Genomic DNA, 12,037 nt, shown 5'->3' on the forward strand with positions numbered 1-12,037 from the left:
TACGTACACAGCATGTGTATGTGTGTGTGCGTATATATGTACACAGCATGTGTATGTGTCTGTGTGTATATATGTACACAGCATGTGTATGTGTGTGTGTGTATATATATGTACACAGCATGTGTGTGTGTGTATATGTACACAGCAGGTGTGTGTGTATATATGTACACAGCATGTGTGTGTGTGTGTATATATGTTTGGACATATGATTATGGAGGCTGCAATTCCCAAGATGGGAAGCTGGACACTCAGCTAAGCATTTTCTTCTCATTGACCTTTTCCTTCTCCTCTGGCCTTTGGCTGATTGGATGAGGCCCGCCCACCACAGAGAGGGCATCTGCTTCACTTAGTTTGTCTAGTTTAGTGTGAATGCCATCCAGAAACAGCCTCCAGCACACACCCAGAAAAATGCTGGAACAAATGTCCTGGCACACCGGGGCTCGGTAAAAGTTATACACACAATTACCCAGTATACAGGACCTTTGACCTATGTGGGGTTTTCATATTTTTCTCCCAATTCATAGTTTTTAGTCTATTAACAGTGTCTTGTGCTGAACAGGAATTTTTAATTTGTGTCAAGTTGAACTTATGAATGTTTTCTTTAGTACTTTTTGTTGATATGATAACTAAGTCTATTTTGTGTCTAACTCTACATTATGGAAATTTCTCTTAGGTTTGCTACTGTAAGTTTTCTGGATTTGCAGTTTACGTTTAGTTCTATAATCAATTTTCAGTTACTTTTGGTGCAAGTATAGATGTTAAAGTGGATTTTTTTCCTTTCTTTGTTTATTGCTTTTTACTTCACCTTTGACCTGAAGTTCAGGAGTACATGTGCAGGACGTGCAGATTTGCTACACACGTGGGTGTGTGCCATGGCGGTCTGCCGCACAGAGAATCCGGATCCTCGCATTGCCTAGGGATTAAGCCCAGCGTCCATTACCTTCTCTTCCTGAGGCTCTCCCTTCCCCAGCTCCCCACCCCCTGACAGGGCCAAGTGTGTGTTGTCCCCACCCCCACCCTATCTGTCCATGTGTTCTCATCATTCGCCTCCCACTTATGAGAGAATATGCAGTGTTTTGTTTTCTGTTCCTGTGTTAGTTTGTTGAGGATAATGGCTTTCGACGCCAACCATGTCCCTGCAAATGACATGATCTCATTTCTTCATATGGGTGCATAGTATTCCATGGCTCGGGGGAAGGGTGTTTTCCTGAAGACCAAAGTTACTGCCTTTTGTGTCAGGAGAAATAAGGAAGAATTGCATTGCACATCTTATCAAAACCCAGTTTTCCTCCAGTCCACATGGGTGAGCTGAATGGTTTAAGGAGGTCAGCTCACCACAGAGGTCTCAGTGGGACACGGCAGTACCAGGGCAGCTTCCAAGTGAAAAGACCCAGCCCCACACCACACAACTACTTCCTGAGCCCCGTGGGCCCTGGAGACTGTCAGAGTTGAGGAGAAGGAGAGATATAGCCATGAGGGGGAGGTGCAGGATCCCAAGAGTGTGAGAAGCAAAAGAAACAAACAATGAATCAATGTCTTGAGAACAAAGGTGTTTTAAGCTATGCCATGAATGAGGAAGCTGTGAAGACCTCCCCATTGAAACAGAGTCCCTTGAGATGCCTCTCACCTGTCAGGAAGCCTCACAAGACCCCACATCACCATAGAGCTGTTGACCACGAACACAAGTTTCAGTAGGCCAGAGCTCCAAGCCATGTGGCTTTCCCCTGAAAATCACATTTATGAGGAGTGCTAATGAAATTAAGCTTATCACATACCATATATTGAGCAATTATGTACCAAGCTTCTCAATATTCATCACAGTCGGCCGGGTGCAGTGGCTCATGCCTATAATCCCAGCACTTTGGGGGGCTGAGGTCAGTGGATCATGAGGTCAAGAGATAGAGACCATCCTGGTCAACAAGGTGAAACCCCATCTCTGCTAAAAATACAAAAATTAGCTGGGCATGGTGGTGTGCACCTGTAGTCCCAGCTACTTGGGAGGCTGAGGCAGGAGAATTGCTTGAACCCAGGAGGTGGAGGTTGCAGTGAGCTGAGATCTTGCCACTGCACTCCAGCCTGGGTAACAACAGTGAAACTCCATCTAAAATAAATAAATAAAATAAAATTCATCACAGTCCTAGCCTGTAATTGCTCAGTGGGGAAAAGCAAATTTTCAGAGTGATAAATTATTTTTGAGTTACTGGTAAAAAAACAAATGAGACACTGAATCCATTTCGCAATGGGATAAATAGAGGCCATATAAGTAACTCCGTATAAAACTTTGAATAACAAATATAAAAATCACTCACATTCCAGAAAAATATAAAAGATAATTCATTAAGAATAAGGAGGACTGCCCAACTTCACTGCTCTTTATGCACTTCAATAAGCTGACTTATCTTGACCCCTAACTCCATGTAATAAAACAGAGACCTTCAATTTATAACTTACGCTGGAGTTCCAAACAGAGACCACAAGACAGCAGGAAAACTGCAGTTCTGCTTCCGTAGTTACAAGTGGGCACGTGCAAGAGAACATATGGTTCGGGAAGGTGCTTCAGCAATACTGAGTTTAATCGGGAGCTGAAGGCCACTGAGTGTTTAACCCATAAGCTAACCATGACCTACACACGGGTTATTCTGCTTTGACCTTGGCCAACACTCATCATGTTTATACATTTTATTTTAGGTTCAGGAATGTGCGTAGAGGCGAGTTATATAAACTCAGGCTGGATGCACTATTTCATCCTGCAGGTACTACACCTCGTACCCAATAGTTATTTTTTCTGCTCCTCTCCCTCCTCCCACCCTCCCCCTCAGGTAAGCCCCAGTGTCTGTTGTTCCCCTCTTCATGTCAGTGTGTTCTTATTATTTAGCTGCCACCTCTAAATGAGAAGCTGCAGTATTCGGTTTTCTGTTCCTGAGCTGGTTTGCTAAGAATACTGGCCTCCAACTCCATCCATGTTCCTGTACAGGACATGAGCTCTGTTTTATGGAAGGTCGGGGAATTGCATAAGAGAATATTCACCTGAAATGGAGACAACACAGAAGAATGGGCTGCAAATAAACCTGATGAGAATCATAAATCATACCTGGTATCAAATTTTTTTAATTTATATTATTGTACTCCAGAATAAAATTAGTTGTGAGGCACACATAAAGCCACAACACGGCTGAGACCACCACCATCAGTCCCCAAAGAGCCTTCCTCTCATACTAGGAAATGATCTAGCCCAGATGTGACATACGAGCTATGTAAGTGACATGTGAGATTGTAATTTACATAATAAGGAGCCATTTTCGGTCATCTCCATTTGAAAACTGACAGTAGCATAGACTATGTGAGGGTTTCCAAGGAACAAGGACATGTGAATCTGCAGGTTCCAGGTTAGACCATCATGAAGAGTCCTACAAAGATCAGACACATCTTGGTAAATGCATTCCACATGTAAGAAGGTTTTCCAGAGTAAGGACTATTGATGCATTTACCTGCAGTCGGTCACCCTCTGTTTACAATGAAAGTTGATGGGGCTGCCTTTTCTCCTTGTCCATGCCATCCATCAGTGAAGGGAGATCATAGCAACTGAAAGAAACAGTGCTTGGTGTCTTTTCTCCAAATCGTTTTGTGGAGATTTTAGCCAAATCAAGAGGAGTTCAATTTTCCTTGTCTAGAAAAGGAACAATGATTCCTTCCAGAATTGGCCATCAGTCAGTGGCAGAGCTCAGAGAGCTAGTTCAGGGTACTGTTCTTAGAAGTAGCATGACAGCCGTCCTATCTGGAAGCATCACAACCTAAGAACACCCCTGCGGTGTGCTGTCATCTCTCTGTAATGCTTTTCATTATCTCCTGGGCACGCATCCTTTTCCCAGTGGTGAAACCAGTTTAAAGGTTCTGTTGAACCTGGGATGGGGCCAGGAAGAAGGCTAACCAAGCCAGTAACCGAGTTGTATATAAAGTTTTCTTCCATAAGGCTACATGCTATGATGTTATATTCCACCCTAGAATAATATTAGGAATATGCACGCCAAATTTAAATGTATAGATATGCTATTTTGTGACAGGTATCGAAGTTCTTGGTACAGCACGTGCTCTCGGAAGTTATATTCCTGGACTCTGTTAAATGTGACTATCCCTGCACCTGCACACTTGCCCATATCCTGTCCAAAGCCCTCTCAGACACCTAGAGGACTCCAGGAACCCTATCTTTGAGGAGCTCTACGCTTTATAGGCCCCAAAATATGTGAAGGTACCTTGAAAGTCGATTCTTCTCTGCCACGGTTAGGCACTGGTGCTAGACTTGGGCCTGGAACCCTGAGATCAGGGGACATTTTTTAAAATGTGAGGCAGGAAAGATAGTTTGTTATACTAAGCTATCTACTGCATTCTTTCTTCACTGCTCATTCCACTTCACAAATCTTAGAAGGCATTCCAGCGGGGTCTGCACTTCATCCACCCTCATTCAAGCTGAGGACACAATAATTTAAACCACAGATTCAACCTTTCAACTTTTGTCCATCACCTGTTCTGATTTCCATGTGTTTCAGTTGAATATCAGGGGTTTCATTTTCAGAAAGGCAGCGCAGTGAGAGTGGTAAGTAATGAGGTCTGACTATGCAACATCACATTCCCTGAATCGTCCCTTCACTCAGACAATCAAATTCCTTGTGCTAGTGTTCTTCTGACCACACATTGGAAACCCAACAGATCTTACAAGTGTGGCGTCTGTGAGTTGAGATAGGGCAGTATCAGCTAACCCTTAGGATTCTCTCAGAGCTCACTGGTTCTTAAATGAACGGGACCTTTGCTTGTCAGATTTCTCTATCTTTTCTTTGGGAGATTATAAGTCTAGATGCCTGCTATTTTCATGTTGACAAAATATTTACAAACTGTGAAATGCCTTTTATCTGCTCCTAACACCCAAGACACATGTTTACTGAGTCCTTGATATGTGGAAGTTCCCCTTTGCATCCAACTCAGGAGTCTTCCTAGGAGACTAAGTTAGATCACCTGGGACCCCTGTTAGCCCCTCTGTACAATCCTTCCCTGCTTTTGGTGCATTTTGCTCCTAAGGGTTCTTCTGAAAGACTACCCTCCGGCTACTGTAACCATTTTGCACCCAGGTCCTGAAAATGGGACTTATATGGAAATGTATAATCCATATTTCCCATTTATCTGTCTTCCCTCAAGGCATTAGCCAGTCACTGACAGATGCAGGAGGAAATCTCAGTTTCATGGGCTGGGGAAGGAAAACTCTTAAACATGACTTATCTCCAAGCTCCCCTGCTGCTATTTAGACAAAGCCGCCTCATGGCACTTTGCCTGACATAACACATGCACAGCAATGAACTCAAAATGGGTGTAGACCTAGTTGTCAGAGCTAGAATAGAAAGCTTCAAGAGGAATTCACGGGAGAAAATCTTTGTGAATCTGGGTCAAAGAGTTCTAACATAATAATGTACCAAAAGCACAAGCCAAATAGAAACCACTAAGATAATGGACTTTACTGAAATTCAAACCTTTCTGCTTCAAAAGAGATCACTAAGAAGAAAATACTCATGGGTTAGAAGAAAATATTTGCTAAACGTATACCCTACAAAGGACTTGAATTCACAACATATAAAGAACACTCTTTTTAATTCCATCAGAAGCAACCTAGGCCAGGCAGGGTGTCTCAAGCCTGCAATTCCGGCACTTTGGGAGGCCAAGGCTGCTGGATGATCTGAGGTCGGAAGTTCGAGACCAGCCTGACCAACATGGAAAAAACGCCATCTCTACTAAAAACACAAAATTAGCCGGGTGTGGTGGCACATGCTTGTAATCCCAGCTACTCGGGAGGGTGAGGCAGGAGAATCACTTGAACCCGGGACGGGGAGGTTGCAGTGAGCCGACTTTGCCTGCCTCATTGTACTCCAGCCTGGGCAACTGTGTCTCAAAAAAAAAGAAGCAGCAACCTAATTTTAAAAATCAGCAAAGAACATGGATGCCCATGTTACCACAGAAGAAATATAGATGGCTAGAAAGCATATAACAGGGTACTCAACGTCATTAGTCTTCAGGTAAGTGTAAATTAAAACCACACTAATATACCACATTATACCCATGAATATGAGTAATATTAAAAAGTCAGAGCATACCAAGCCTTGCTGGTTATGTGGGAAAGCTGAAATCCTCAAATATTTCTGTTGGGAATGTAAAATAATAGTCACTTTGGAAACCAGCTTGACAGTTTCTTAAGAAGTTAAACACTGTTACCATATGATTCAACCAGTCCACCCCTAGAAATCTATGCAAAATAAATGAAAACATATGTCTATTCAAGAATGATTCTGGCATGTTCCCAGCACTATTATTCACAATAGTCAAAAACTGGAAATAATTCAGTGTCCATCAGCTGCTGAATGAATAAAGAAAATGTGTGCACCTGCGCAATGGAATTCTATTCAGCAATGAAATCTTATATATGCGATAACATGGATGAACCCCAGTAACATTGGGTTAGGTGCAAAACACCACATATTGTCTTATTCTATTTCTGTGAAAGGTCCAGAAAGGACACATTTAGAGAGGCCCAGGGCAGATTAGTGATTGCTTGGGACTGTCATGGAGGTAGCAGGTGAGGGAGCAGGGACTGACTGCAAAGGAGCTGGAGGGAAATTGAAGAGGTGAAGAAAATGTTCCAAAACTGGTGTTGGTGACGGCTGCACAACTCCATGAATCTACTACAATTGTACGAATTTGTCAAAATGCATTAAACCATAAACTTAGGAGATGCATTGTTTTTGAAACAGGCTGGAGTGCCATGGTGCGATCCCAGCTCACTGCAGCCTCCAACTCCTGGCTCAAGCCATCCTCCTGCCTCAGCTTCCACAAGCTGATTGGGAACAATAATATGGTATCAGTATATAAACCAACAAATAAATAGATAAGTGAAAGAGTCTAGATAAGTCATTATGGATCATTGTCTGTAAAAATTTAATACATCATAATGACACATCAAATCAGTGGAGGAAATATATTTTTAAAAATAGTCTATGCTGGCAAAATTTAGTGTCTATCTGGAAGGAAATAATGTTGAACCTCATCTTACTCAAAAAACGGATTTGAGCCTAAAATGTAAAATAAAATTTCAATTTAATTTAAAATCTTTCAAGACAACTTAAGAAAATATATACATGATATTGGCAATGGGGATATATTTTTCAACCAATACTGGAAAACCAGGAGCTGAAAGTATAAATGACATCCGTGGTAACATTAAAATCTTCTCATTCTTTTTTTTTTTAATCTTCCCATTCTTCTACAAGTTACATCTCTTCATTTGTTGAGGCTTTCTGGTTTTTGTTCATTGAAGCTTGTGACCCTGCAAAATTCACAGTTTAATACAAGTAACTTTAAGCACATTTCTTAGGATCGTCTACATACATGTTAGTCGTGAATATGGATTGTTTCATGTCTTGATTTTCACACTTTATTACTTTTTATTTGTCTTTCTTTTCATTGTTGCTTTGACTAAGACCTCCAGAATGATAGTGAATAAACGTAGCAAAAGCTGACATTCTTCCCCTATTCTCTGTCTTAGATGAAAAGCATTTAGCTTTTCACTATTAACCACGATATTAGCTGGATGTTCTTCACAGATGCATTTCTCAAGTTACAGAAAGTTCCTTCTATTCCTAGTGTGCTACATGTTTTTTTTTCTTTTTAAAATCATGAATGAGTTTCAATCTTGACAAATACTTTGTCTGCATTAATTTAAATGTTGGTATAATTTTTTCCTTCTGTTAATGGGCTGAAGAACATTAATTGATTTACAAATGTTGAATAAACTTTATATCCCTGTAATAAACTAGACTTGGTCAAGACTTATTATACCTGCTATATGTTTGGCTTTAACTTGTTAATATTTTGTAGGATTTCTTGCATCTCTGCTTACAAGAAGTAGTGATTTTTTTTCTTTTAAAATCTTTTGGTATCAGGGTTATATTTGCTTTGGTTTTCCTATCAGGGTTATGCTTGCCTCAAAAACGTTGAAAGGTTCCTCTTCTATGTTCTGAAAAAATTAATTTTATATTTTTATGATGTCATCTGTAGATAAAGGAAAGAATTCAACCTCTAGGCTTAGATTTTGCTTAGCATCAGATTTTTAAATCATTAATCCAATTTCTTTTATAGGTAGAGAAATATTCTTCTATTTCCTCTTGTGAGTTTAGGTGAATTGTCCTTTTCAAGAAACTTGCCCATTTTAGCTATATTATTGCTTTCATGAACATAAAGTTGCTTATCGTAATTTTTAAATATCCTTTTAATATCGGAATCTATGCATATCACCTTTTTAGTTCCTGATAAAGATAATTTGCATTTTCTCTCTTTTTCCTTGATTAGTCTTGCTAGGTGTTTATCAGTTTTATTAATTTTTTTAAAAAACCCAGTTTTTAGCTTTAATTTTTAGTTGTTTATCTGTTTTATATTTAACTTCTGCTTTTTATGATTTATTTTGTTCCACTTACTTTGGGTTTAATTTGTTTGTCTTTTTCTAGAATCTTAAATATAATTTAAAACAGTGATTTAAAAATATTTGTATCCTCTAGTATACACATGGAAAGTTATACATTTTTTCATAGGTATCACTTTAGCTGCATCTCACAATTTTAATATCTTGTGTTTTCATTTTCATTATATTTCAAGTATTTTCCAGTTTTCTCTTCTTTTGGAGTCATGTTGTTTAGCAGCATATTATCTAAATTCCAAATACTTCATGATTTAATAGATTTCTTACTGTTATTGATTCTAATATAATTTTGTGGTCAACAAACATAATCTAACTTTTTTTTTTTTTGAGACATTATTTCACTCTCGTTACCCAGACTGGAGTGCCATGGTGCGATCTCGGCTCACCGCAACCTCCACTTCCTGAGTTCAAGCAATTCTCCTGCCTCAGCCTCCCAAGTAGCTGGAACTACAGGCACGTGCCACCATGCCCAGCTAATTTTTTTTGTATTTTTAGCAGAGATGGGGTTTCACCATGTTGACCAGGATGATCTCGATCTCTGCACCTCGTGATCCACCTGCCTCAGCCTCCCAAAGTGCTGGGATTACAGGCTTGAATCACTGTGCCCGGCCCAACATTTTTTAAAAATCTGTAGAGATTTATTTTACGGCTTAGTGTATGTGATTTATCTTGGTGAATGTTATATGTGTGTTTGTGAAGAGTTATTTGCTAGCTGTTCCTTAATGTTTGCTTAAATGTCAACTTGACTAACTTGTCTTATTGATTGTGTGAATTAGTTTTGTTCTAGTGGGCAGTAAAATTACTGTCAGATCACTTTGGACTTAATGTGGACTTGCTTTCTGTTTCATTACTATGGATTCATGGAAAGCCCACAGTATTTCCCAAGACCCTCTAACTTGGCAGGACTCAATCCCCAATCCATCCCCTGGTGGATTTTGTCAGGATTTAGTTTTAGGCTTTGCTAGGACTGGTCTAGAATAGGTCTTATTGTAAAATGTGACACCTATTCCTAAAGCAGTTATTCTAGTGTCTCAGTGGGATACCTGGGTGCTAATGAGGTGTGCATGAGGTCTTTCCCCCACCACGGATGGCAGGAGCTCCATTGTCCATTCATTCCCCAGTGCTCCTCCACCTGAAGGACCTCTGGTCCAAACATAATTTTGAAGCAGCCACCCCTCTGCTAAATCTGTCAGTCTCTTTCTTGTGCGGGCAGAGTCCAGTCCTTGATAAGTATGCAAAGGGAAGCCCACGTGGACTTTGGGAGCTGCCCCTCTGCACAGCTGTGTCCTCACTGATACCCTACCCTGCAGGCTGCGGTTGCTTCAGCAGTCCTGAACTCTGCTCTCTGCCTTCTCAGCTCAGGGGGGCTGCCCTGCTCTGGGCAGACTTTAGCCCGCTGTGCAGCTGATGAGAAATTCTCCCCAGCAAAAAAACTAGGAAATTATGGGACTTGGCCCTTAAGTTTCCTGTTTCTCAACAAATCAAAGTGTGCTGCTGTTGTCCACTGTCTGAAAACAATTTTATGGTTGTTTATGGAGGTAGGACTAGTCTGACATCATTTATTCTCATAGAAGCAGAAGTCGGTTGTACTTTCTAAATCACTATCTTTATAATACAGTGGTAGACAGAATCTTAAGATGACTCCAGTGATCTTTGCTCTTTTATTTTTTTTTTGGTGGGGGGGCGGTCAGAGAGGTTTTATTGGGCAGTAGGCTGCGGGCAGAGGGCGGGGCATCACCGGTACAGGTACTCAGCCTGGATGTTGGCGGCGATCTCCGCCTCCCATTGTCCCCGTCGTTGAGCAGCTTCTCCTTGTTGCGCAACAGCTCCTGGTGCGTCTCCGTGGAGAACTCAAAGCTGGGGCCCTTGACTATGGCGTCCAAGGGGCAGGCCTCCTGGCAGAAGCCGCAGTAGATGCACTTGGTCATGTCGATGTCATAGGGAGTGGTCCGGCGGCTGCCATCAGCTCTCGGCTCAGCCTCGATGGTGACGGCCTGGGCGGGGCAGATGGCCTTGCAGAGCTTGCAGGCAATGCGGCGCTCCTTCCCAGATGGGTACCGGTGCAGGGCATGCTCCCCACGGAAGCCAGGGCTCAGTGCGCCCTTCTCCGAGGGGTACTTGGTGGTAGCCGGCTCCCGGAACAGGTAGTTCAGGGTGATGGCCAGGCCTCGGAGGAGCTCGGTCCACAGCAGGGTCTGGGCTGCCCGGTCAGTCACTGACCTCATGTCCATCTTGGGCTCCTGCATGTTCACATGCTTGTGGGTGGCTGCCACTGCACTGCTGTGGAGGCGCTGGCTACCGGGAGGTCCTGCACAGGCAGCCTGGCCAGGGCCCGCAGCAGCATGGGCGTGGTCAGGCAGCGCATCTTGAAGCGGCTGCTTGCCTTGCTGGGCCAGCAGAGCAGTCAGCCGGGAGCTGCTCTTACATAATCTCTTTTTCCTGAGGATAGACAAAGCCAGGGATGAGGTATCACTCCTGCAGTTATGTTTTGATTCATGGCAAAAGCAATTTAGCAAATGCAATCAAGATCCCAAATCAGTAGAAATTACGATTGAGAGATTATTTTATGAGCTTGACCTAATGAAGGTAACTTCCTTGGAGGAACTGAGGTCTTCCTGGAGTGATGTGATGTGAAGGAGGGTTCCCATGCAGGGCGGTTCTCCTCTGCAGGATGGAGGAAGCATGCAGTGGGAACACGGGAGGCCTCTAGAGCAGCGAAAGGCCCCTGGCTGACAGCCAGCAGGAAAGCAGAGATCTCAGTTCTACAGTCAAAAGGAACTGAATTCAGCTGGCAACCTGAGGGAACCGGGGAGGAAGTCCTTCCCAGAACCTTGAGAAAGACACTCAGCCTCATTTCAGCCTGCGAGGCCTTGAAAAGAAGACCCAACTAACCCATGCCTGAACTGCTGATCTGTGGAAGCGGCATGAAATTAAAAGGTTGCTATTTTAAGCCTCTAAAATTTGTGATAATTTGGTATGCAGCAATAGGAAACTAACACAATAAAATGCAGAAAACTCTGGAGTGGGGACCAGAACCAAACCGTTGGAGAGGGATGCCTGTATGCTGCCTAGGTTGCATTGGGTCTACTGTTCCTCATCTAATTAGCTATGACCCATGAAGGGGCACAGCTGTACACAGATGTTGGCCTAGGCTGAACCCTAAGGAAGAAGGCATTGCATGCTTTAGAGTAGACAAGAACATCCTGAATTTGGGGTTACTATATCCTAAGTCATATATCAGGTCCCTTCAGGAGAAGGTTTACAGCATTGTGACAACATTGAAGATTTCTTTCTTCCTCAAAGGGACCCAGTATCCCCTCAGTCAAGAAGCTCCAGGTGTCTGATCTGGATGCCAGGTCATAAATTGCCACTATGGTGACTCCATCAGGTCTCTGTCCTCAGTGCTAGAGCTTCTCTAACTATTATGTAAGTCAATCTCTTAGTAGATTTCCCACTGATTACATTCCCAAAGACCCCCATAATGATGAGTAACCACTAGATATCCCTGTTTCTCAAGGAAATCCCTCC

At 42.4% G+C, this 12,037-nt stretch overlaps 1 protein-coding gene and 1 pseudogene across 1 annotated transcript in view; one reads left to right on the forward strand and one right to left on the reverse strand.

Annotated features, from left to right (window-relative positions):
* Window positions 1-12,037, forward strand: part of REG4 (regenerating family member 4) — a 58,930-nt gene that overhangs the window by 17,402 nt on the left and 29,491 nt on the right. The gene's annotated exons all lie outside the window — the stretch shown is intronic.
* LOC100386971 (NADH dehydrogenase [ubiquinone] iron-sulfur protein 8, mitochondrial pseudogene) lies at window positions 10,169-10,883 on the reverse strand (annotated as a pseudogene).

The sequence above is a fragment of the Callithrix jacchus genome, chromosome 7, assembly GCF_049354715.1.
Source record: "Callithrix jacchus isolate 240 chromosome 7, calJac240_pri, whole genome shotgun sequence".
Lineage (NCBI taxonomy): Eukaryota > Metazoa > Chordata > Mammalia > Primates > Cebidae > Callithrix > Callithrix jacchus.